We start from the raw sequence: 27,481 nt of genomic DNA on the forward strand, positions 1-27,481 counted from the left end.
AGACTCCTGATTGGCAAGTGTGGGGTCTGAGCGAGATCTGCGCGCCCCCTTGTGGTTCAATCCGGACCACCACCAGAACCCTGAGCTCCTGTCCTCTGTGCAGGAGCATTGACATGGATCAGGAAGCTCTGCATTATTTCTGAATTCCTGCCACAGAGCACTGACCGGGCAGAGTCCGCACCGTTTCTCCCCGAACCCCATGACCACCGCAAGGTGTGGTCGGATGGGACATGCCAGTCTGCTCACGTGGGAGGTCACCGCAGCTTGGAGGTGCTTTCCCATGAAGCTGCCCTGATCCTATAACTGGTCTAGTCTGTCGGACACGAAGAAGTACACGAGGTGCAGGGTTTGGGTGGCTAGAGGCTTTTTATATAATCAGTGTGTTTCATTCATTTTTCATTTTCAAAGCTAGGATCACGTCCAGTTGGGTCATTGATTGGGCCAGAGCAAAATGGCGGGTGAAATTTTTAAAAGAGAGAAAATCATCTCATTAGAGATGAAAAGACAGATACTCTCCGGGCTCCCCATTTCTGTAAATTTTGTATGGCTTGAGTTGCTGTGATAGTCACATGGAGGATGAATACAGGCATTGGTCCAGTAAGGCAGGGCTGGCCTCACCGGCTGCAATCTGTGCAATCCTGCAGTGATTTGCAAGCGCCCTGCGCTGGGTGCCGGGGTGTGTCACTTCGAAGAACATGTGACTATTGAATTTGGGATTATGAGTTCGAGCCCCACGTTGGGTGCAGAGATTAATAGAAAAAAAATTTTACCTTGTGCTAGGCATCATTGTGTGCTTCTGACATCTTGAAATTCTCAATTACTTTGACCAAGGAGCCGTGCATTTTCACTTTACATTGGGTCCTGCCAGTTTTGTAGCTGTTCTGCCCCAAAGACTGACCACAGATTGATGGGCTCCTTTGGGACAGACAGGAATGAGGCAACCGAGGGCCGCACTACGTACTGTAGGCACCAGAGGGCGGCAGCACCACAGAGTAATCTGGAAAGATGGGAGAAGGAGTTTAGTGTTTTGTACTCTGTGTCCTCATAGGTCTCTAAGCATCTCCACCCCTTCACCCTCTCTCCCCAGGTCACTGCAAGAATGTTCTCCAGCCCTAATGTACTTCAGATACACATTCTTGACTCCACAATCCAAGGTGGGGGCCTGGGTGATCATAATTATTCAGGTCAAATAGAAATAGCAGTACAGAGATAGAGAAACATCTGCACTAAAGATAGGCATTAGGAAAATATTACCCAGACAGGGAAGGGAAAGGATTTGTGTGTCCTGGTGATGGGGAAGAAAGCAACTGAGTTCCCCATTTTTTCAAAGGGAAGTGAAAAATCACTAAGTAGCCTCCGAGCATGTTGGGCAGAGATGATTGGGGTTCTGTCCAGGGGAGCTGGTGCTGTTCCAGAGAGATCTCCCCTGCGTAGTGCCTGACAGAGAAGCCAGGGCTTTCCTGGGAACAGTCTGAGACAGAACACACAGCACAAAGGGCTTATCAAAGGTGACCTGCAGTGGTCACCACTACAGGAAAGAACATCCGACGGGAGGGAGCCAGAACTGGTTGTGCTCATAGTGTGAATATCAGGGCTAGAATAATAATTGCCTTGTTTGAGCTGCAGTGGGGCTGCGTGACAAGTTCAGATGTCCCTGGGGTGGTAGGTCATCCACATCAAAATGATATCTCTGCTCTGATGGTTAAATGTCTCCTTTTGAACGATGAGGCAAAAGAGCCAGAACAATGCATGCTGCCCATCCCCAGGGGAGCCTCAGGAGAGATGTTCCCACTGGGTGGTTTTTCCCCTCACACCCTGTCCCCTCCGTGGTCTGTCCTGAGTCAGGCTCCTTCCTCTGGGACTTCAGATTCATCACGTCCCTGCATCCCTGCCCACGTGTCCCTGGGAGGGCAGCCCCCAACAGGAAGGTGTCTCAGGCCACCAGCTGCAGGAATGCCGGGGCGCCGTGGACCCCAGAGGCAAAGACTCCTCGATAAAGGGAAGGTCAGTTCAAGAAGCCCAGGGCTGCCGAGCCCATCGTGGGTCCCTCGGCTCAGGGCTGCCTGAGCGCCAAAAACTGTGGGAAGAAATCCAGTCTCTTAATGTGATTCCCAAAGGTACCCTTGACTCCAGAATGATGGCAGTCTAAAGAGCCCCATCTGGCTCTCTGGGGTAAGGATGGGTGATTTCCCAAGAAACAGTTGCTCTGGAACCATTTCCTGTGACTTTCAAGCTCCCACGTGCTCTGAGGGGATTTCCACTATGCCCTATGCTGGAGCTTATGAGTGGGAGAAAGGCATCAAGAGACATTTTTAGAATTTTGAAACATGATCTCTTCGTTTTAACCATTTCTGGACGAGAGACAAGAGACTCTCCTCCTCTCTGCTGTGCTGCTGCCGGCTTCATGCTTCATCTTTAGGGCGCCAGTGCGGCTGAATATCTTCAGAAAAGCCAGAGGTTTTATTTTTCTCTCTCTCCTTCCCTTTCTCTCTTTCTTCCTATTTTTCTTTCGCTTATCTTCTTAATACTGAGGTATAGGTAGTCTTTATTTTTTAAATGTTTATTTATTTTCGAGTGAGAGAGAGAGTGGGAGTAGGGGAGAGGCAGAGAGAGGGGGACCGAAGATGCGAAGCAGGCTCTGCACTGCGCTGACAGCAGCGTGCCCGAGGAGGGGCTCAAACCCACGGACCAGATCGTGAGATCACGACCAGATCTGCAGTCAGATGCTCAACTGATTGGGCCACCCAGCCACCCCAAAGGCAAAGGTTTCCTTAAACATAAGGCGAACTTCAACAGACACAGAGACAACCTGACTTAGGAGCTCCCCAACTTGCTCCTCTAAAGTGTCTGCCTCCTCATCAGTTTTCCTTGTTTTATGGATAATTTTTTAAAGTCTCATGCTAATTTTTTTAAAGTAAGCTCTATGTCGGGCTTGCCCTCATGACTGCAGATCAAGAGTCTCGTGCTCCAGGCCGTCGCCGTCTTCTCCCCTCCTTCCTTTTTTATGTTGAAGACACATCTTAGGCTCTTCAGCTCTCTTGAATGTGTTGATCTGCCCCCCCTTCCACACTGCTACCTCCTCTACCCCTCTTTCCTTCCCTGCCCGGCCCTTCCCCTCCCACCTTCGCCCCTCAACTCTGGAGAGTCATTGGAGCTTTGAGCATCCTCCCCACTGTGGACTCTTGAGGGGCTCAGAGACCCCACGAGCAACCATCTGGGGCGGAAACAGGCTGACGGGGAACAGGAAACAAAGCTCACCACCGACCCTGTGTACTTGTCACACCCCGAGCTTTTTCTTTGAAGGCAGGAAGTCCTCAAGGGCCCCAGGCTTCTTCACCGCAGTTTCTCCCTTAAAGAAATCTATCACACTTCATCTCCTGGAGACAGGAGTAGAAGGCCAACAAGGTGGTCACGATGGCAGGGGAGAAATTGAGGAAGACTAGCCAGTGGAAATTCATGAGTATTTATCCACATTTGAGAATTCCATTGGTGTGTGGATGAGATGCTGAAGACCATGATGTCTGTTTCTAGAAACGAGTCGTTGCAGAGGTCGGGCCCCCCTCAACAAGCAAAAGTGGATTTCGCTTCTGCTTACACATGCAATTCAGCGTTTGGGGTTGACTTGGCAACTCAGGGAGTTTTTATTCTACGAACATCCAGTAAAGCAGGAATTGGAAAGAATCAGGGTATCCGTGAACAGAGTCAGGGAAATAAGAGACAAGAAAATGGCTGGCAAGCTGGACAGAGGTGCAGCTTTGGGATTTGTGGAAAATCCCCTTTGGGAACCAAAACGGAAAAGTGCATCCAAAGTTGCCAGAAAAGGAAAAAGTAAAAACGAAAAAAAAAAAAAAAAAGAAAAAAAGTGAACCGTGTAGTTTTGATGTCCATATATTGAAAACGTACATCATTTTTATGGTTTTCCACAAAATCAAAGATTATGTGGCAATACAAGGTTTACATGTATTCTGCAATTCATATGTAAAATGTACATTTTGAATTTATTTGTAAAGCTAAATACTTTTCCCCAGAAAGATTATGTTATCTTTATTGATTTTCCCATAGAGCACTATGAAGTTTTTAACATTGTGGTATAGTTTATATTTATAGTTTATTACCTATCTTGACAGGACTCTTATGTCCCTGTACAGGTCAACCATTTAATAAGCAACCATGAGATTTAAGTTAAATGTTCTTTGTAAACATTTGTCTATTTTCAATGAATAATGATTTCGTGAAGTATGCCATCTGAAGACTGAAGTTATAAATACACCTGTTTTTGTTATGTAATATTTAAGAAGACTTAAATGTGCACTTTTTCCTATGTCGTTACTTCATCCTTCTTTCATGAGTTGGGGAATTGTTGCTTTTGTTGATATTTGAATCGTGAAATTAAGACTTTCGAGTGCTATTTTCATTCTTGGAAATTTGCTTCGATGTCCCATTTAAGGTAGAATATGTTCTCACTCACTTTAGAAAGGAAATGAGGTTGTATATTGATGGCTGAATTTTGGCAGAAGAGCCACACTCTGTGAAAAAAAGGCTGTAAAGCTTGTATAGCCGAGTGCTTATTTTTCTCTGTTGTGTAAATTTGCCTTGGAAATTAGGAAGACAGCTTTTAGAAATCATTAGGAATAGAAGTCATTAGAAATTAGAAACTCATGAGGTTTTGTTCTTGTGCATTCTGCCCATAGTTCTCCTGGTCTCATTTTTCAGGTTTTTTAAATGACATGTTTTTGACGGGATATTAAGTACATACAAGTATTTTGAAACAAATTCCTATGTTATATTATGTCACTCAAGGGGAAGAGGAATCCAGAGGAGATTATATACTGTTTATATTCTGATTTATTTTTCTGGAATATTTGATACAGAGAATTCTGTGTATTACAATTTTTAATGTCTAAGTGCTTGAATTTCAAATATACGCTCCTAATGCTTTTCAGTCTTTGAAACCACATCATTATGTATCAGAATGCCACGTAGCATCAAGGATTTTGTTTTTGAAAAAGAGGTTGTTAAAATTTTCTGTGGGATTAATACTCTGTAAGTAAACTTGAATAAATGGATTTCTTGATTTACGGTAGAAGCTATTGGAAACGGTCTTACATGTAACGGATCGTGTAAAGCATGTTAAACTCGTTCTGAGACACATGAAGAGGAAGTCACTGATAGACGCAGAGTCCTCTGGCTCAGATGTCAGACGATTTTTGAAATGGAAGGACACTGGGAGTTACTTCGTTCCTTTTTCACCTTCATCTTCTGAAATTTCTAGCCGTTTTGAAAAGGTAATTTCTTCATGACAGAAATACATGTTCTTATGACCAAGTGTAAAAATAAGAAAGAAATCAATACCAACTGATAGTAAAAAACACACAACATTGACTTTACTACCATCAATCCTTAACCGGTGGATAGGTCAGTGGCGGTATATAGATTCTCAGTGTTGCACAGCACGTCTCTAGCACGAGTTCATTTTGTGACTGAAAATCTACATCCGCGGCTCCGTGTGCCCTCCTCCCCACCCTGACTGGAAGCACAGTTCTCTCTGATTTGACACATTTGACTAGTTTACATTCCTCACATAAGTGGAATCTTAGGCTAGTTTTCTTTCTGTGACGTGCTTAGATCACTTAGCAGCGAGTCCAGAATGACCTTCTTGTCAAAGACTGGACAACACTGCAGTGTGGACACAAGCCCCTTTCTTCACCCACTCCTCTGTCTCTGCACCTTGGGCTGCTTCTACCTCCTGAGTCCTGGGAATTGCACAGCAATGAACGGGGATGTGCAAGTGTCTCTTCCAAACTTGCTTTCAATTCTTATGGGTATAAAATCAGAAGGGAGACTGCAACATTGTACGGTAAGTCTGTTAATTTGGAGGAAACTCCCACTCCGTTTTTGGGGGCGGGGGTGGGGGAAGGCTCTTTTGACCATCAGGAGCAGGGGCAGCAGCTCTCACAGCTGCCTGACAGGGTGCAGAGCATGTGTGAAGACGACTGGGTGGGGTCTCCAAGGGAGCAGATAGATGCCTAGGATGGCCCAGTCCCCTGTCTGCTTATTTGTTGAGGGACCTGGGATCGAGAGGGGCGAGCTGGACGCTGCTATTTCCAAGCTCTCCTTGCAACGAGGAGCCTGAAGCCCCAGTGCAGTGCAGGCTCCACATCCCCAGGTCAGCCCCAGGACCCCGGGGTTTCCCCAGAAAGGGTTGTTCCTTGCCTTTCCTCCTCCACAGGGTCTCTCCTGACCCGAGGGGGGCTGTGTGGGAACCTTCAGAGTTTCTCCACCACCACCACCACCCCACCTGAGAATGAGTCCCCTGGAACATGAGTTCTGGGGGCCCTAAACCTCCCCCTAGCTCAGACTTCAAGGCACCTGGCTCTCCTCTGGCCAAATTTGGGCAAATGCCCTGAGGCTGGTCAAGGTGCCTTCAATCAGCACCTTGTTTGAACTCCTCTCACCTTGACCTTCTGCTGGAGAGATGAGACATCCCCAAAGACCTCTTGGGACACTCACCACAGAGTTTCAGCTTTGGAAACCACCCCCACCCCATCTCCATTCAGCAGTTCTCACCCAGGCTTCACACCCTCCCTTTTCCACCTTACCTCCACAACCACGAGCTCTCCTTGGTATCACTGAGATTTTTCCTACCTCCTTTTTGGGTCCTGGCCACAGACCCTGAGCCACACAAGAGAAAGAAGTCAGGCTAGAAGCGGCGCACGAAGGCTTCAGACACCCCATGTGTTGATAAGAAGTTTATTTGTCCAGTGTGCCAAATCAGAAAGAACCGAGGCTGCAAAGCAAAAGAAAAGTTCATCTGAAGTTTGAGAGATTGGCAGCTAGGAGACACAGATTCTCCAGGACCAGAAACAGCTCAGAGCTGGGAGGAGAAAGAGTTGATCAAGGGAAAACCCGAAGCTTGTTTAAGTGTTTTGGAAAGAATTATGCCTCCTTCAGCAGAAGGAAGCAAGCTAGCTTTCTTCTGAGAAGTGCCGCAGAATGTCCCATTTGTGGTTGGCACAGGCTACAACGTCACGTTGCATCTAGGTGGGGACATATACAGGACCATCTTTACAGCGGTCTCTGAGCTCCTTGTTAAAGATTCTTAACATTAGTGATAGTTGTGAGCGGTCTTATTTGTGAGTCTGGTATAATTTTATAATCGTAATTTTGTAATTCCTTTTAGAATTTCTCATTTGAAACACAAGTGATGACTCACGGAGAGAGCTGAGAATACATATATGGTCCACTCAGTGTAGATAAGCTGGTAAAGTAGTTTGCTCTCTTCCAGATGACAAGTATTTCCCCAGAGAGCCTGGAATGCACACGTATAACAGCAGCTAAAGCACAACCACTTCTGTGGGTTTAGGAAACATCTTGTCGTCTCGAAAATAATGTCGTATATTTGTAAAGAACTTTTTGACCATCAGATTGTGTACAATGGAAGCAAGATTGCTCAGGGTGTAAACAACGGTCTTCTTCAACAGAAAGTGGCACATCTTTTTTAACCAGTCTGTGAATTTTTGTTGGTTCTCAACACACGTCATGTAGTTTGGTATAGACATTGTTATCTTATGCATGACAATGTTAGATATCATTTCCAGTGTAAATTCCACGACCCAAAGTTTGATATTGAACATGTTTGAGTTGGTAGAGGGCATAGGAGGTTTGCACTAGTTCGCTTCGGGCCAAAAGACCGAAGAGAGCTTAGAGAGCCAGCCTTTTATACTTTCTGGAACCAGTCACTCTCTGACGCCCCGCCCCTACACACAGGCAGGAGCCAATGAGCTTGTCCCACGTGTGCCAGCAGCCATTTGGCAGAGGCAAAAAACAAAAAACAAGGGGATTTTTTTACAAGGGGGTTTTGGTGACCATGGTTACACTGATGGAAAGGCAGGATTTGGGGTTCTTTGTGTGAAGAGGACAAAATTCAAGGGATTTTTTTACAAGGGGGTTTTGGTGACCATGGTTACACTGATGGAAAGGCAGGATTTGGGGTTTTTTGTGTGAAGAGGACAAAATTCAACCGGTTGGCCGGTCTGCTCTTAGTGGGAGGTTTGAAAAACATGTCCTTTGTGGTCCCTGTAACCCCCCCTAGAAGGCAAGGTTCTGTCGTGTTCAAGGTTCACGACACTGCTCACCCAAGGTGGAGCAGAACAGCAATGGATTCCATCACAGTGATGCAGATTGATCATGGATGGGGTTTGGAGTGTTGTTTGTGCTTTCGTGTTCTGAGGTCTGGAGAGGAGGAAGCCCTGTCTCTCTGCTCTGGAGCTGTCTAGAACTCGTTCAACATAGAGAGTCCCATCTAGACACTTCAAGGTTGTGAGGGCAATCAACCAGAGGAGAACACTTTTTTTAGTTTCAAAGCAAGGAGAAGGCGTAGGTAACTGTCGATCAGGGTTGTAGGTAAGTGTTGATCACCGAACGTGGTGGATGCGTGGCTGTTTTCCTGATCTTCAACTGGGAGGGCCACGTTGACACAGATGAAAACATTTCAGCCTAATGTAAACATTAGATTTAGCCTTCCGTCGATCTCTAAAACAGAAACCCAGATTGTTGGGTTCTGTTGCAAGATATTTTTTTCAATGTTTATTTACTTTTGAGAGAGAGAGAGAGAGACAGAGAGAGAGCGAGAGAGAGTGAGCCAGGGAGGGCCGGCAGAGGATGTGGGGTGGGCTCTGGGCTGATAGCAGAGAGCGCAATGTGGAGCTGAAACTCACAAACAGTGAGATCCTGACCTCAGCTCAAGTCGGACACTCACCTACAGAGCCGCCCAGGCACCCCAGATTGTCAGGTGTTTAAATCAACAAGGCTTTCTAGATTTCAACAAAGAAACGGTGACAAAGAAAGCTGAAGTCTCCAGTGGAATGCCAGCTAGTAAACGTAAACGAAATAGTGCAGTGAGCCGTTCGGTTTCCTCCAAGATTTAACAGATGTGAACGTTTTAGAATTTGGCCTCCGGTCTCCTTTGCCAAACAAAAGGCAACAAGCTGCATCATATCGGACACCAGCGCCTTCTCCCTTGCTGTCCTCCTTTGCCAGAGGTAACGACTTGCTGGTGGGTGAGGGTCTCATCCTATGTAGGAGACTTTTTACAGCGATTTCACCCATCCTTTTTATATATGTTTGTATTCATCAATAGTCCGTAACATAGTTTCATGTTCTTATTTTACAGAAATGGGTCATAAGCTAAGTATTTTTTGCAGCAGGCTTTGAAAAGCCTCTGAAGTCTTTTTTTACGTACCTCACTGTTGTTCTAGGAATCTCCTTCATTTCATCTGCTGGGCAGGGTCTCAGCGGAGGAAGAAAGCAGACCTGTATTCACATGCTGTTGTAGGAAAAAGTAATTTGGTAACTCTTGATGGGTTTCATTCCCAATACAATTTTTGCAGACTTTTTGGGAGACATGTATGAGGTCAATTCTTGTCTTTCTTTTTCTTTCTTTTTTTCTTTCTTTCTTCCCTGTCTTTAATTTTTGTTTAATGTTTATTTATTTTTGAGAGAGACGGAGACAGAATGGGAGTTGTTTAGGGGCAGAGAGAGAGGGAGACACAGAATCCAAAGCAGGCTCCAGGCTCTGAGTTGTCAGCACAGTGCCCGACACGGGGCTCAGGCTGACAAGCTGTGAGATCATGACCTGAGCCAAAGTCGGACGCTCAACCGACTCAGCTACCCAGGCGCCCCTCTTCCCTGTCTTTAAAAAGCCACCTGGGGCGCCTGGGTGGCGCAGTCGGTTAAGCGTCCGACTTCAGCCAGGTCACGATCTCGCGGTCCGTGAGTTCGAGCCCCGCGTCAGGCTCTGGGCTGATGGCTCAGAGCCTGGAGCCTGTTTCCGATTCTGTGTCTCCCTCTCTCTCTGCCCCTCCCCTGTTCATGCTCTGTCTCTCTCTGTCCCAAAAATAAAATAAAACGTTGAAAAAAAAAATTTTTAAAAAGCCACCTGGAATCTACTCTTTTGGTAGAAGACATGAGCATATGCCTCTCAGAAATAAGAGGGCAAGCTCGATGGGAAGCTCATCTAGCAGGAAGGATAGAGAATACTGGAGCAATGTAAGAAGCTTGGTGTATGTATATACAAAATGTGGTAAAAATTTTTTTCAAGCACAAATGGCAACTGTATGAATATTTGCCACATACTGGGCCAAGACTGCAAATTTTCATCAATGCACAGACATGGAAGGCTCTATAAACCCTGTGGTCGGTAGTCAGAGAACAGAATGAAAAGTATAAGCTGAAAACAACTCCCTGAATGGAAACCATGTGTTTGTAAAACTCCTGCCTAATGAGAAACTACAATGGCAGTGTCACAATATGTATAACTGACAGAAAAATACTTTACAGAGAACACACAGGGTGCAACCCAGGGGAGCTTGTGGGGAAATTTTAAATGTTAAGATGGGGCGCCTGGGTGGCGCAGTCGGTTAAGCGTCCGACTTCAGCCCGGGTCATGATCTCGCGGTCCGGGAGTTCGAGCCCCGCGTCGGGCTCTGGGCTGATGGCTCGGAGCCTGGAGCCTGTTTCCGATTCTGTGTCTCCCTCTCTCTCTGCCCCTCCCCCGTTCATGCTCTGTCTCTCTCTGTCCCAAAAATAAAATAAATAAACGTTGAAAAAAAAATTAAAAAAAATAAATAAATGTTAAGATGCTTAAAAGCAGAAAAAAGGAGCAAAGAATAAAAAATAACCAGAAGAAAAGCATGATAGGAGTCCTAATAACCAACCTAATACGAACTTGAGTTACTATTTTCTTATGTTTATTTATTTGTTTTGAGAGAGAAAGAGAGAGCGCATGCCCAAGCAGGGCAGGGGCCGAGAAAAGGAGAGGCCGAATCCCAAGCAGGCTCCTCACCGTCAGCGTCAGAGCCGGTGCTGGGCTACAACTCACAAAGTGCCAGATCATGACCTGAGCTGAGACCAAGAGTCAGACGCTCAACTGACTGAGCCCCTCAGGCACCACTTGAGTTACCATTTTGAAATTTCCATCATTTCAATGGGGAGATTTTACACATTCGTGACCTTATTCTAACCTTACACATACTCTTGAGAGAAAGCGAACACATTCCCAGCTCTTACCGTGAGACTAGAATAACCTTGACCCTCAAACCAGAAAAAATACGGAAAGGAAAAATTACAGGCCAAGAGCAGCATACACAAACCTCCTACAGAAATAGGAACCACAGTCCAGCAGTGAAGGGAAAAGATCACGTGCGTGAATGTGAGGTTTAGTCCAGGAATGCAGTTAGGTTAACAGGAGAAGATCAGTGTAATTCACAGCTTTAATGGTTGAAAGAAGGAAAATTATGTGACTTTTTGAAAGATACGTTAAAAAAAACTCTATGTAAGATTCAGCTACATTTGATGACAGAAACCCGTCAACAGAAATAAAATGAAACTTTCTGAAACTGATAAAGCGTGTGTACAAAATGGTAGAGCAAACGTAATTTTAAGGTCAGGCGGCCAGGCTCGGGTGGGCTGCCAACACTGACTTGTAAGGGTGCGCATGGGGTCCTTGAGCGCGCCGAGCCAGACACATAAAAGAAAAGGTCTGAGAAGGAAAAGTGCAGAAACGATGTCATAATTCACGTCTGAGAAGTTCTCAGAATCAGTACAGTAGTTTCCCAAGAATGCCTGATAGGAGATTCATATGTGAGGCTGAATGACATTGCTTTATAAGAGCAAGTGTCATTTAAATAATATTTATAGCAGCAACTGGAGAATAAACAAAGAGCTTTGTAAGCAAGGCCTTTGTTTATTTACCACCTAAAACTTGACTGAACATGAAAGTTTCTGTTAAGTGGCAATAACTAACAGAGGACAAATCACCAACAGAAAGGAAAGAGATACCAGGGAGTGTCAGGATCGGGAAGACTCCGCTTGGTGGAACGGCTGTTCTCCCCAAATTATCTGGACAATTACGAACTCCCAATAAAAACTGTCATTGTTTTCTTTCCACTGGACAAGGGAATTCTAAAATTAAAGAGCTTAACAAAGGGCCCCGAAGAAGTGTAACAAGGTGGCAACGGCCCTACTAGATAGATACCAAGATGGATCACTGAGCCACAAGATAGAAAACTGGTGCTGTGGCTCCACTGGGGACCTGAATGTGGCGTCGGCCACCATCCTACTCACACATCGACACTTCATAAGGGAGGTGGCCTGACAGATAAAGTGGGGGAAAGAAGGCAGTTTTTATAAATGAGTCTGAAAAATTGATCACACACACACACACACACACACACACACACACACAGCCTTGGGAAATTATTCTAAATTAGGTAGAGGGACACCAATGTAATGGTAAAAATATGAGTTCTATATTACACTTAATGTCTCTTTAGAAAGGATACTATACGAAAGAGATGTGCAGCACACATAGTTGGCAAAGCATGCCATCCACAATATATAAAGATCCTTGCAATAAAGAAAAACAAACCAATAGAAAAGCTTGTAGATGTCACCCATAGAAGTTGTGTGGTGTCGTAGCAGACATGAACGGGGAGGAACATTCATAGTGGCAGTGTTTGTATAACGTATGAGCAAAAGCAAAACATCCCAAATGTTCACCAGTTACCACATTTCTTTCAGTGAAAGAAAATGTGATAAGTTCTTACGATGGGAGATGCAGAGACCATTGCCATCCAGGCACACCTGTGGGAGTGAATCCTGGGAATTTTTCCTGAACAAAGCAAGTGGCATGAAATTCAGTGTAATTTCATTTTTGTGAAGGTCAACAACGCTCAATATGAAATGTATGGTTTTTAAGGTTACAGCATGTTGTTGAAAAAGAAGACGTGTAAGGGTAGGGGAATATTTTGCAGAATATGGCGGGGGGTGGGTTGGGCAGGCAGGGGGACTGGTGACAGCATCCATGGTGTGTGAGGTGCTGCTTCTCTTCTTCCTTGAGCTGGGTAAAGACTCATAGGGAGTTCTGTGGGGGTTTTGGCGTTTAAAAAAAAAACTTTGTGGGGCGCCTGGGTGGCGCAGTCGGTTGAGCGTCCGACTTCAGCCAGGTCACGATCTCGTGGCCCGTGAGTTCGAGCCCCGCGTCAGGCTCTGGGCTGATGGCTCAGAACCTGGAGCCTGTTTCCGATTCTGTGTCTCCCTCTCTCTCTGCCCCTCCCCCGTTCACGCTCTGTCTCTCTCTGTCTCAAAAATAAATAAACATTAAAACAAAATTTAAAAAAATAAATAAACTTTGTTTCAGGTGAGACAAGCTGAGTGTCATCGTCAGAAAGAAGGCAGCTGACAGTTCACTTCCAATGTGACTCTTTTCTCCAGATGATACTTCCGTGTGACCCAAGCCAGTGCGGTCCCCAGAAACCCAGAGTAAATTCCATATTATCTGATAGAACGTCTTACACTTGGAGTCAGAGACTCAGGTGGGTACCTGTAGGTCCATGTGTTGGATCTGGACCCAATGAGTTTTCTGGTTTGCTGGTCACCAGAGATACCCGAGGATGTTCCTTATGCCCCAGCACTGGCCTGTTCCCTTTCCCTTTCTGTCAGCACAGGACCCCCATGGGGACCCTGAAGGTTCCTAGAACATGGTTGGTCACGGGTCTCTGAGGATGAGCTACCATGGACGCCGTGAGACAGAACCTGTGTGCTGGCAGGTGCACACTCCCAGGCTCTCACAGATCACCCCGGACATATGTCAACATCTATGTTCTTACTCGTGGTCGTGTGAGGACACCTGGTGTCTGAGGGGAGAAGGGAGGATTAGGCTTTTGAGTAATGGTGTGTTTGCTTCTGCCAGTACCCTGCTGATGGTGGATTTTTATTTGTGTTTTTGTTTGTTTTTTAGTATATTCAAGCATGAGGAATTGGAAACAAAAGATAATCAGGAGAAAATGTAGTTTGGATTATTTTATTCTACTCAGACCCATAAAGTAGAGACATGCAAGAAATATCAGTTGAACACAGGAAACAAAGACGAGGGAAGGATGCAAGTGGTTAATAGCGACCTGACTGGTGACTCTGACTCCTTAGCTTCAACGGATAGCACCGTGCTGGCCACCAGCAGGGCGGTCAGGAAACAGCGTCCCAGGCTGTGGCTCAGGAAGGGGCTGTTGCAGGTGGGACCTCGCTGTCCCACTGCCCACTCAACTCCATCCCCACCTAGTCTGGAGACCTCCCAGCCCAGGAGAACACCGTGAGGATCGTGTCCTGCTGGACGGACTGATCCTCTCCTCCCACTCCCCTCTGGCCTCTCACAGAAGCTGGGATCCAGCTGAACCAGTGCTCCCCGGCCCCTCTTGGCCACCTTAACTGCACATGTAATTCAAACGTTCACTTCTGGTCTTCACACAGGCTCAGCCTGCACACATCTCCTTCTTCTATTAAAGGTCTTTCCCTACACCTGGCTGCTGAAGCAAGAATGATGAGAGTCACTATTGAGTTCTTCTGCTCCTCCCTGTGCTTTGTGGAACCTGTTAGCAAAGCCTCCATAGGCCCCCCCCCCAACCTGCCCCAATGTTCCTCCTATTTCTCTACCACCTTCTTGTCCACACTGACCGTGAGTCCACATAATCATTTCCTACATGGACGTGACCAATTCTAACCAGTCTTCGTAGGGGATTAAGTTCCTACTGTAGCTGTAACAAATTACCACAAATTTAGTGGCTTAAAACAACACAATTTGTTAATCTTAGTGGGCTTTTAAAATTTATTTATTTATTTATTTATTTATTTAGAGAGGGGAAGGGGCAGAGACAGAGAGAGAATCCCAAGCAGGCTCCACACTGTCAGCACAAAGCCCAAACTGGGGCTTGAACCCACGAACCGTGAGATCATGACCTGAGCCGAAACCAAGAGTCGGATGCTTAACTGACTGAGCCACACTGTGAACAAATCTAAAGAGTATTTGAGGGTTGGGCGTTGTGGCAATGTAAACACTTGCATTGGTCAGGAGATGGAAATGGTCAGCAGGAGTTCAGGCAGGCGCGTGAGTGCCCTCTAGTGGATGGTTCCTGCTGCTGGGAGAGAAAACAGGGCCCTGGACAGGAGACAGGAGGGCTCAGCTTGGACAAAGGGCACATTCAGGTTCAGAAGGAGGCATATTTAGAGGGGAAGAACTTATGGCTGCCCGTGGCTCAGCAGCTGGAAGACTGGTTTTTGCCAAGGGTGTAACCACAAATCAGGACACCACTGGGTTATATTGCCAGGTTGGCTGAGGGAAATTCTGTAGACATTGGGATGCAAAAACATACATGACCGCAAATTGATATGTGGTGTCATTAGACACGTCCTCTGATGTTCTCAGCATCCTGAGAGGCATCTTAGCCATGAATACAAAGTCATACTATGGATTTGGAAGAAATATTAAGAAGAAAATTATATCATAGGAGCTTCTCTCAGAATCATACAGCTTGGCATCACTCCTTAAGGATGAATTTACACCCCCCAAAATGGACTTAGTTGGGGACTGGCTGGTGTTGGGGTTTCATTCTCAGTACCTGTGGGCTGACACCTTGCCCTCTAACCCTGTGCCCCTCTCTGAACCACAAGAGTCTCTGATGCTCCATCATTAAGGGGTGAGTTCCTTTTGGTGTCCTCAGCATTCACCTGTCCACCTCCACACTCTGCAGGCGGGAGATGGGCCGGACTATCCCTGCACAGCCTCGGGCCGCTGGTTGGCACGTATGGGGGCAGAGCCGGGCACCTCCTTGTGGCTAAATCCCAACCACCACCAGAGCCCTGAGCTCCTGGTCTCTGGCTGGGTCCAAGGATATCGCGAAGTTCTGGAAATTGAATCCCTCCCAGAAGATGAGAACCCAGCACTCAGCTCTCACTGGCAGTTCCTTGGAGCTCCAGAGCACAGCTCACACTGGTTCTGACCTGATCCCATGACGACCCGCCAAGATGTGGCCAGATGGGACACACCAGTCCCAGCACATGGGGGTCACTTTGGCTCGGAAGTGCTTTCCCATGAGGCTGCTTGATGCTATAACGGGGCCCTTCTCTCTAACACAAAGAAGGTTACATGAGGTGCAGGGTTTGATTGTCTGGGGGCCTCTGAGAGGGCCCAGATCCCTGTGCTTTGGAGGCTGTGCTGGGGCAATGGGAAGACAGAAGACAAGGTTTGTCAAGGTACCAGCCGGAAGAGCAGCATGCAGAGCCAGGGTGCAATCCATCCATGACTAAGTCCCTTGTGAGAAATGGGGCAGTCCTGTCCTTATGCCCAATGGCTACTCTGAATAGACACTACTTCATCAATAGTGTCTTAGAGGATGAGATGGCAGCCAGGCCAGATATCCAGGCATCCCCATCTGTGCCAGATGACATGCGTCAATAGACATGTGTGAAATGGATAAGAGAAACCACACCATAAAGCATGTCACCCCCACATGACACCTGGGGGTCAGAACCTGTCCCCTGTAGACACAGGGGCACTGGTATCTTCATGGGAGGAGGCCAACAAGTACCCGAGGCTGTCCCAGGGACAAGCCTTCACTCCTCATAGATTCAGGAGTGAGGACAGAGACCTCCTAACAGTGAGCATCTGACACCATTCACTCACAGAAAACAGACATCCCCCACTCCATCTCTACCTTGTGAGCCACTTCACCTATCCCTGGAGATCCTGGGCAGCCTGTGTCCTCATCTTCTCTCAGAGACCTGACCTCAGGTGGAGTTACCACCAGGGGAAGTCAGAGCCCCTCTCGGAACTCAAGAAAGTCAGGAGGTGACTCCTCCTCCCTAGGGTCTCTGATCTGTGGGGATACGTGGCTATGGTCTGCTGAAGACATCTTACCACCCCAAGGAGTCCTGAGAAGTGAGAGGAACTTGCCGTGCAGGATGGGACAGGAGAACCTAGGATCTGAATTTGCTTCCATCTCAGAGGGGCTGAGGCTCCCACAGAGGCCTCCCCTTCCCTAGCAGAGGAACCCTCGAGACTCCCTGGATGAGTCTCCAGGTGGAGCTGCTCTAGCTCCTGGGTCCTATGGGGAGCCTAGAGCAAAGACGGGGACATAGGTGACTTGAACGCAACAGGCCCCAGTGCTGTGATGGGGGAAACAGGGAATTCTGAGGTGTATTCTCCCCAAAGCCCCAAGAGACTCTTCACTGGCCCTTCCTTTGGAACTCTGGGAACAGAGACCACCATCAGAGGCAACATATCCCCTAGGATGGATGGTTCTCCTGACATTGGATCAGGAATCTTCTGGACAACAACTGTCCTCTCCCTGAGTTTACCCTGCACTGGGATGGACTCAGGAAGCCTGGGACCCACAGGGACCAGGACCTGGGCTGACCAGCCCCTCAGCCTGGAGGTCAGAGCCCACCTCTGCCCAGGGCTCAGGGCCCACACATCCTTTGGAGCCTGGTTAGCATCTCTGGTGCAGCCCCCAGCATAGCCTCCAGGGGGCAACATTGAGACACGAAGACAACACAGAGGAAATTAACACATGAAGTTGGTTTTAGCTAAGAAGGTGGAAAAGGAGTTTCACTTCTATCCCCGTTCCAACAGACACTTATGGGGTCCCTACCATGTGCCTGTTCTGTCTTGTCAGCTCCTTCCCGAGGCCTCTAAGGACTCTATTGTCAAGTGTCCCTGTGCAGCTCCCCACTCCCTGCCTTGTGCCATCCATGGGGAAAGGCCAGTGACTACAGGAAAGTCAGCCAGGCAGGGAACAGAGGCTGCTCAGGATGGTCAGAAGCCTAAACGATATTCTACTGTGTTTGTCTTAATTCATTGATGGCATTTGGGTTGTTTCCATATTTTGGCTATTGTGAACAATACTCTTTGAACATGGGTGTACACATATTTCTTTCAGTTCCTGCTTTCACTTCTTTTGTGTATATACCCAGAAGTGGAATTACTGGATCATATGGTATTTTTATGTAAAGTTTTTTTCTGAAAATCACCACCATGGCTATACTATTTTACTGTCCTGTCAAAAACACACCAGGCTCCAATTTCTCCACATCCACTCCAGCATTTGTTGCTTTCTGGGCTTTTTTGAAAATAGCCATTCTAATTGGTGCGAGGGAGTACCTAACTGTATTTTAAATTTTTTTGTTTATTTACTTATTTTGAGAGAGAGAGAGAGAGAGAGAGAGAGAGAGTGAATGAATGAGCAGGGGAGGGGCAGAGAAAGAGGGAGAGAGGGAGAATCCCAAGCAGGCTCCGCACTGTCAGCACAGAGCCCAATGTGGGGCTTGAATTCATGAACTGCAAAGTCATGACCTGAGTCAAAACCAAGCATCAGACACTTAACCTACTGAGACACCCAGGAGCCCCTCATTGTAGTTTTGATTTGCATCTCCCTCACAACTGGTGATGTGGAGCTGCTTTTTATGTGGTTATTGGCCATCTGTATACCTTCTTTGGAGACATGTCTATCCAAGAGCTTTGCCCACTTTAAAATCAGGTTTAAATTTGGTTTTGTTGTTGTCGAGTTGTAGGAGTTCTTTGTATATTCTGGTCATTAACCCCTTATCTGATATATGATGTGCAAGTTATTTCCTCTCATTCTGTTACTGGTGGGAGATTCTGTGACATGAGAATGGATATCTAGTTCTTGGCTCCCTACAAAAGGTTTATGTGAGGAGGACCCTGCTCGAATAAAGGCAGCCAGAAGCAAAGTAGCAAGCACAAAGCCGTTTATTAAGGACAATACACTCTCAAGATGGGAGAGTAGGCAGGCCCAGAGTCAGCAACTGCCCGAGGCTTAGGGGTGTCCTTTTATGTTTGCATAGGTGGGGAGGAGGAGTTTTTGACTCTACAAGGTTCTTGCCAAAATTGTTATGGCTGTCTTTCCCCATAGTGGGGGGGGGGGCGCAATGTAAATATATTATAATGAAGTTACAGTTTATTATAGGACACAGGCTGGAAGGGGGAACATATGCTCTGCACCTGCTGTTCCTGGTCTCATAGCCCAGGAAGGTGGGAAACCATGAAACCACTGTTTACCACCACCCTTGCCTCCAGCTCATATCCAGCTAACCACCTACTCTATCATTCCATAGGTTGCCTTTCACTCTGTTGATTGTGTCCCTTGATGAATAGGGTTTTTTTTTTTTTTATGTTGATGAAATCCGGTATATCTGTTTTTCCTTTTTTTTGCTTGTGTTCTTAGTGTTCTATTCAAAAAATCACTGCCAAATCCAATGTCATGAAGACACTCTCTTACATTTTCTATGAGCTTTATAGTTTCAGGTCTTACCTTTAGGATTTGATCCATTTTGAATTAATTTTTGCAGGTGGCATAAGGCAGTGATCCACTTTCATTCTTTTGCATCTATATACCCAGTTTTCTTTTTTTGAAGTTTGTTTGTTTATGAAATTTATTGTCAAATTGGTTTCCATACAACACCCAGTGCTTATCCCAACAGGTGCCCTCCTCAATGCCCATCACCCACTTTCCCCTCCCTCCCACCCCCCATCAACCCTCAGTTTATTCTCAGTTTTTACGAGTCTCTTATGGTTTGGCTTCCTCCCTCTCTAACTTTTTTTTTCTTCCCTTTCCCTCCCCCATGGTCTTCTGTTCAGTTTCTCAGGATCCACATAAGAGTGAAAACATATGGTATGTGTCTTTCTCTACCTGACTTATTTCACTCAGCATAACACTCTCCAGTTCTACCCATGTTGCTACAAAAGGCCATATTTCATTCTTTCTCATTGCCAAGTAGTATTCCATTGTATATATAAACCACAATTTCTTTATCCATTCATCAGTTGATGGACATTTAGGCTCTTTCCATAATTTGGCTATTGTTAAAGCTGCTGCTATAAATATTGGGGTACAAGTGCCCCTATGCATCAGCACTCCTATATGCCTATATCCCAGCACTCCTATATTCCTAGCAGTGTTATTGCTGGGTCATAGGGTAGATCTATTTTTAATTTTTTGAGGAACCTTCACCCTGTTTTCCAGAGTGGCTGCACCAGTTTGCATTCCCACCAAGAGTGCAAGAGGGTTCCTGTTTCTCCACATCCTCTCCAGCATCTATAGTCTCCTGATTTGTTCATTTTAGCCATTCTCACTGGCATGAGGTGATATCTCAGTGTGGTTTTGATTTGTATTTCCCTGATGAGGAGTGATGTTGAGCATCTTTTCATGTGCCTGTTGGCCATCTGGATGTCTTCTTTAGAGAAGTGTCTATTCATGTCTTCTGCCCATTTCTTCACTGGATTATTTGTTTTTCAGGTGTGGAGTTTGGTGAGTTCTTTATAGATTTTGGATGGTACCCTTTGTCTGATATGTCATTTGCAAATATCTTTTCCCATTCCGTCGCTTGCCTTTTAGTTTTGTTGATACCCAGTTTTCTAACACCATTTGTTGACAAGATTGTCCTTTCTCCATTAAATGGTCTTGGCACCCTTTTCTAAAGTCTTTTGATCAAATAATTGGGGCGTTTTTCCTGGGCTCTCTATCGTATTCCATGGTATCTATATGTCTGTATATATATAGTTTGGGGTAACATTGACATCATATTAAGCTTTTCAATCCATAAACCTGGATATCTTTCCATTTATTGGTGTCTTCTTTAATTTCTTTCTGAATATCTGGTGGTTTTCAGTGTATATATCTTTCACTTCCTTGGTTAAGTTTATTTCTAAGCACTTGACTCTTTTTGATGCTATTATAAATGGAATAAGCTCCATCCCCTCTCTCCACATCATTGTCACCTCAGTATCCTCAGGGAAGCCTGGGAACAGGACCTGGGCCCACAGAATACACAGGATCAAAGAAAGGGGAGAGGGAGGTTGAAGGAAAGAGGCTCCATGCAGTCCATCTGGGCCCTAGAGGTTTTCTCTCCCAAAGGCATGTCCTGGAGACACTGTCCAAAAGGAGGTAACTTTGTTCTGTCTGCCCTGCTCACACCACTCTCTATGTCCTTCTCCAGCCCTGGCATGGCTGAACCCCTCTATGATGTTAAGTTTGGAGGAGCCAAGTCCCTTGGACATGTGTCTTATCTCCAGGACTGGGAAAGGGGGACTGAGGCTCTGGTTCCACCAAGTGTTACAGGAGGTGCTAACACTGGGCTGTCATGGCTACTGCCACATGTTCATCCGCCAAGAGTCCATCCTAGTCACCCTTGGAGACCCTGGGCATGCAGGAGCAGTGCACCCAGGGTAAAGTCTGTGCCCCGGGGAGCTGATTCTCTGTGCGTGGGAGACTGGGCCACACTGCTCTGCCTGGATGTTTTAAATATTTGGCACTTGGCTAAAAATATACTTCTGGCAAAACTTATGGGATCCAGGGGCACCTGAGTGGCTCAGTTGGTTAAGCATCTGACTCTTGGATTCAGCCCAGGTCATGATCTCATGGTTTCGTGAGCTTGAGCCCCGCGTCAGCTCAGCTCTAACAGTGTGGAACCTGCTTGGGATTTTCTCTCTCCCCTCTCTCTCTGCCCCCCTTCTGCTTGCACTCTCTATCTCTCAAAATAAATAAACTTAAAAAATTTTTTTTTTTAACTTATGGGATCCAACTAAAGTGGTGCTCCCAAGGTAATTCATTACCTTAAATGCTGATACTAGAAAAGGTTGATTTAAAATGAGTTAATCATCCAACTTAACAAGTTGGAGAAAAACAAAGGGACAAAGGAAAGTGATCATAAACTTAAGAGGAAAAAATAATAAGCTAGAAGACAAATACAGAATCAAGAAGATCCACACATCCCAAATTCAAAACCCCATTATTCAAAACTCCTTTCTTGAAAGGGTTCATAAATTTTTAACACCTCTGAAAAAATTCATCAGCAAAACAACAGAGGAAGCACAAATAAGCTACATTAGTGTGGGAACAAGTGGACCTAACTAAAGTTGGGGCAGAGACTGAAAGTTCTAAAAAAATCTTCGTGGCAATAAAGCTCACAATGCAGACAAAATGGACAACATTCCTAGAAAATTAGCAATAACATAAACTAACTCAGCAAGAAACAGGAAATCTGACCTGTAGTATAACTATAAAGGAAATTTAATTAAGAGTTAAAGTGTCTTTACACACACATACACACTTGTGCACACACAGATATATGTGCCACATTTGTGCGCACTCAAAAAACACAAATGGCTTTAAAATGAATATGAATATCTGTATGGAGAAAAAAATAGGAACCTAGACCCTAACTCACACCATACAATCTTCTGGAAATGGATTAAATTTTATCAAAGTTACAATTTCTGGTCTTCAAAACACACCCAATTCTCTCTCCCTCTGTCTTTCATACATATACAAGTTATGTGCATGTGTGTGCATGTGCGCGTATCTATATGATGAAGAAGCCATGTCCAAAGTGCATTATAAAATCCTACAAAAGCAATATAAAAAGGCTGACAATCCAAAATTTTTTAAGATGGCTAATAACTCTCTAAAAGACAGTGAATAGTATGAACATGTGAAAATGGCCAACAAGCATATAAAAAGCTGCATTGTGAAATATCATGTCAGTCACATGAGAAGAGCTGAAATTAAAAGGACTGACAATATCAACAGTTGGAACATCTGAACACGTAATGTTACTGTTGGGGATAAAGATTTGTTCAGGGGCGCTCGGGTGGCTCAGTCAGCTGAGGGTCTGACACTTGATTTTGGTTCGGGTCATGATCTCACAGTTCGTGAGATTGGGCCCTGCGTTGGGCTCTGTGGTGACAGTACAGAGTCTGCTTGGGATTCTTTCTCCCTCTCTCCTTATCCCTCCCTCTCCCTCTCCCTCTCTCTCTCTCAAAATAAATAAATAAATAAATAACATTTTTTAAAGATTTGTTCAATAATCTGGCAGAAGAATCTAAAATTCTCATGTATTTCAGGAGATGCTCCAGCAAATACAATGGTATATATCCCCAAGGAAATGAGTTAGACACATCACAACACCCATGCATAAGGGTATTCATGCCAGTATTATTCGGAAGAGCCACAAAGTCGAACAATCCAAATGTCCAACACCACAACAGGCAAATGTTGTGGTATATTCAAACAAAAGAGTATTGAGCAATATGACAAAGGAATGAATTAGGGTTGCCCAGAATCCCAACACAGACTTGAAGGAAAGTAGCCAAATGCAGAAGGGAACATAACGATTCTACTTATGTAAAGTTCCCAAAGAGGCAAAACCAGTCTCTGGTGGTAGAGATCAGAATGGGGGTGACGGTGGGGCTCCTAGTGGCTGCAAGGGTCATGAGAGTGTTTTCTGGTGTGGGGAAACGTTCTCTACCTTGATCTGGGCAATGGCTTCATAGGCACACGTGTGCAGAAAATTATTGCAGTGTTCATGTTACTTTACAAAAAATGAAGTGTACAATCTCTCCAGGCCATACAAAAAAGCAATCCACATATCAATCCACAAAACAATTAACGACCAGTTTATTTCAACCTTAAACAATTCTTTCAGAGAACAGGACAAATGAATACTCATTAGCTCATTTTATGTGGCACAATAACCTTCATGTCAAAACCAGACCAGGAAACAAAGAAGAAGTAACAGGTAGGCCTTTCTCGTGACCAGAGATGAAAAATCCCTGAAACAAAATGCTACCAAAATGGATCAGGAAATACCAAGCTGAATTTCTTTCCCAAAATGTGAGGTTGATTAGCATTCAAAATCAATCATTGCCTTTAAGCACATTAACACATGAACTAGAGAATAATTCCTAATGACGAGAAGAGAAGCCAAGTGGCCTTTGATGACGCTCCATGTCCACTCAGATTTGGATGGTACGGAAACCAAGGGAAAACTTCTCCTCGACCTGATGAAGGTGCCTACAACCTGCAGCAAGCATCGCAGTTACTGGACGGTCACTACAGACATCAGTTTCATCAGGAGTGGCGCAAGGCGGTCTGTGTTCACCACCCGAACTTCAAGCCCCTGGGCTTCAACCCTCCTCAGAGGCTCTCCCCTGGCCACACCCAGGGGCAGAGCCCTGCTTGGGTCAGACCTCCTGAAGACAGCTGGGCCTGAGGGAGGGCAGCTCCCCTGGCCCAGAGAACCAGACTCACGGCTCCGACCTCAGACCACAGATGGCCTGCGACACTTAGCAGGTTTCCTAAATGCACCAGTGGGAAGGGGACCAGAAGCAGACACTCTTCCTGTAGCTGATCAGGAGAGAGGAAGGACAACATGCCAGGCCTCCTATGGTGTGGCTCTGAACTGCCCCAGGTCTCTCCTCCCACAGCCCGTTAGCCTCAGCAAGCATACAGCTGAGCCCAAGATGAATGAGGGATTGGGGGCACATGCCCCTCTTCCAGGGGGAGGAGCTGCAAGGTCACAAAGGGTATGGGTGTATAATCCTACTACTGGGAGGGCAAGGACACTTAAGAAGGGTGATCCAGGGGTGCCTGGGTGGCTCAGTCACTTAAGTCTCCGACTTCAGCTCAGGTCATGGTCTCCTGGTTCGTGGGTTCAAGCCCTGCATCAGCTCCTGCGCTGAAAGCACAGAGCCTGCTTAAGATTCTCTGTCTCCCTCTCTCTCTGCCCTTCCCTTGTCACACATACACACACACTCTCTCTCTCAAAAATAAATAAACATTAAAAAAAAAAAAAAAAAAGAGTGATCCAGTCCTTCAGGGTCATGGACTTACAGTCATTTTCCCCAGTGCCAACAGGTAGGGTGGGGGCATCTTGTTCCTGCACATCTAGCCTAAGCTGCCTGCTAGGTGTGGAACCATCCCCTCCCCAAGACTTAGGCCCCAGGACTGCTTCTGGGTCGCCAGTCCATACCCCCCCCACAATCCTCCAATGTAAGATTCCTCCCCGGGACCCAGACATCTGTCCCAGGAGCTTCACCCTGGGCAAATCTAAAGAGTTATTTGAAAGCTGGGGGTTCTGGCAGGAAATACACTTGTATTTGTCTCAAGTGGAAAAGCTCCCCACAGGCTCAAGGAAGAGTGTGGGTGCCCTCTAGTGGGCTGTCCCTGCTAGAAGAAGAGCAAACAGACACGAACACACATTTCTCCAAAGACGACATACAGATGGCCAACAGGCACATGAAAAGATGTTCAACATCACTGACCATCAGGGAAATTCAGATAAAAACCACAATGTGATATCCCCTCACACCTGTCAGAATGGCTGAAGTCAACAACACAAGTGTTGGCGAGGATGTGGAGAAAAAGGAACCCTCATGCACAGTTGGTAGGAATGCAGACTGGTGCAGCCACTGTAGAAAACAACATGGAGGTTCCTCAAAAAATTAAAAATAGAACTGCAATGTGATCCAGTAATTCCACTACTGGGTATTTACCCAAAGAATACAAAAACGCGAACTTGAAGGAATGTATGTACTCCCATGTTTATTGCAGCATTATTTACGATAGCCAAATTGTGAAAGTATCCCAAATGTCTATCAGCAAATGAATGGATAAAGAAAATGTGGTCAATGTATACAGTGAAATACTAATCAGTCACAGAAAGGAATGAAATCATGCCATTTGCAACAACATGGACAGATATAGAGAATATTGTGCTAAGCCAAATAAGCCAGTCAGAGAAAGACAAATAACCATATGATTTCATTCATATGTGGAATTTAAGAAACGAAACAAACAAGCAAAGAGGGGAAAAAAGAGGCAAACCAAAAAAGCCCAGATTCCTAACTATAGAGAACAAACTGATGGTTACCAGAGGCGAGTTGGGTGGGGGGATGGATGAAACAGGTGGAGGGGATCGAGAGTACACTTATCATGATGAGCACTGAGTGATATATGGAACTGCTGAATCACTGTATTGTACACCTGAAACTAATACAACAGTGTATGTTAACTGCATTGGAATTACAATAAAAAAATAACAAAAAGGAGCCAGACGAGTTGAGGGATTAGGGCTGACCTTGAACCAAAGGCACGTTCAGGTTCACAAGGACTGGCAGTGAAGCTGCAGGAGGAGGGGGGCTGGCTAGAGGGGCAGAGTCTGGAGAGACGGGGAAGAGCAGAGTGAGGGGAAGCCTCCTGGGAAGGCTGGGTGATGGGCACACAGAAGGGCTCTGTCTCCTCATCCCTGATCGTGGCCTAGTATCTCCTGTTGGGGGCCATCTGATATACCATAGGATAATTAGCACCATGCCAGCCTCCACCCACCAGATGCCAGGAGAACTCTCCACCCCTGGTGTAAAGAGATTTTCTGGAGACAATGCTGCGTGTCCTAGAGGAAGGGGAGAGGTGCTGGTAAAATCCCTCCTCCTTGAGAACAAGTGACCTACACTAACCTCTAGTATTAACTAACCAAATGAAACCCTGGGCCTCTTGGAGTGTGCAAATAAGAGAGAAAATAAACAGGCATAATTAATGTCATGAAAAACTGCTTTTAATTAATCAAAAGTTGATTTGTCAGCAGATGGCATATTTATCGGTGATTATCTTGGCTGCCTGTGGCTCAGTAGCTCGAAGACTGGTTTTGCCAAGGGTGTGACCACAAATCAGAAGGACACCACTGGTTTATACCGCCAGGTTAGCTGAGGGAAATTCTGTAGACATTGGGATGCAAAAACATACAAATCTGTATGTAATGTCACTAGACATGTCCTCTGATGTCGTCACTGTCTTGAGAGGCATCTTAGCCATGAATACAAAGACATACTATCATTTGGAAGAAGTTATCTTATTGAGAAGAAAATTATAAGAGCATCTCCTTATCCTCAGAATCATACACCTCAGCATCATTCCTTAAGGATAAATCTATACCCCAAAAAACAGACTTAGGGACTGGCCAGTGTTAGGGTCTGGTTCCCAGCACCTGTGGGCTGACAGCACCCTCCCCTCTAGTCTTGGGCCCCTGCCTGAACCACAGGAGCCTCTGATGCTCTGGTACTAAGGGGAGGGGGCCTTTAAGTGTCCTCACTATTCCCCGTCCATATCTAGACTCTACACAGAACCTGTTGTCCACTTTTGGATGTGATACTTAAATTACCGACCTCCATTTTCATCTTTCATCCATCCCAACATTGTGACAGGCCCAGGAGGTGCCTTCTGCTTGTGATTTTGAGGGAAAAGTTCTCAGAAACATTTGCTTTCACCCACCTTAAACAGACCTCCATCATGAGTGCCATTATCATTACCAGCAGCATTTGGACACCTTCCCCTCCCTCTCCCCCCCCCCCCCACCCTGAGTAGTCAGATGCCTTCCAACCCTTAGGGGAAAATGTGACTCCCTCCAAAAGTATGACTAGTAGAAATGCACAAGAATGGGGCGCCTGGGTTGCTCAGTCGGTTAAGTGTCCGACTTCGGCTCAGGTAATGATCTCATGGTTCATGGGTTCAAGCCCTGCATTGGGCTCTGTGCTGACAGCTCAGAGCCTGGAGCCTGTTTCAGATTCTGTGTGTGTCTCTCTCTCTGCCCCCCCCCCCCCTCACGCTCTGTCTCCCTCTGTCTCAAAAATAAATAAGCATTAAAAAAAAAAAAAAGAAATGCACAAGGAGACAGTACATGAGTGTCCACAGGGAAGATTCTATGTGAATTCATGAAAGCTTAAAATCCTAGGAGTGTCCACATGAAATCAACATTGCCATGCTAAAACCTGAATCTTGGTTGGTTTTCACCATTTCCTTAA

At 45.8% G+C, this 27,481-nt stretch overlaps 2 long non-coding RNA genes and 1 pseudogene across 2 annotated transcripts in view; 2 read left to right on the forward strand and 1 right to left on the reverse strand.

The window, feature by feature from the left end:
- Positions 1-170: 170 nt before the first annotated feature.
- LOC147573624 (uncharacterized) overlaps positions 171-27,481 on the reverse strand; it is a 116,675-nt gene continuing 89,364 nt past the window's right edge. The window contains exon 3 of the long non-coding RNA XR_015244893.1: positions 171-997. This is a non-coding gene — a long non-coding RNA (uncharacterized LOC147573624). The remainder of the gene's footprint in view (positions 998-27,481) is intronic.
- Positions 1,954-3,866, forward strand: LOC112851326 (nuclear nucleic acid-binding protein C1D pseudogene; annotated as a pseudogene).
- Positions 8,087-14,372, forward strand: LOC147573625 (uncharacterized). Its single transcript, XR_015244890.1, has 3 exons — positions 8,087-9,041; positions 13,199-13,373; positions 13,799-14,372. It is a non-coding gene; the product is annotated as an uncharacterized LOC147573625 (long non-coding RNA).

The sequence above is a fragment of the Puma concolor genome, chromosome E2 (assembly GCF_028749965.1).
Source record: "Puma concolor isolate L17-30 chromosome E2, mPumCon1.1.hap2, whole genome shotgun sequence".
Classification (NCBI taxonomy): domain Eukaryota; kingdom Metazoa; phylum Chordata; class Mammalia; order Carnivora; family Felidae; genus Puma; species Puma concolor.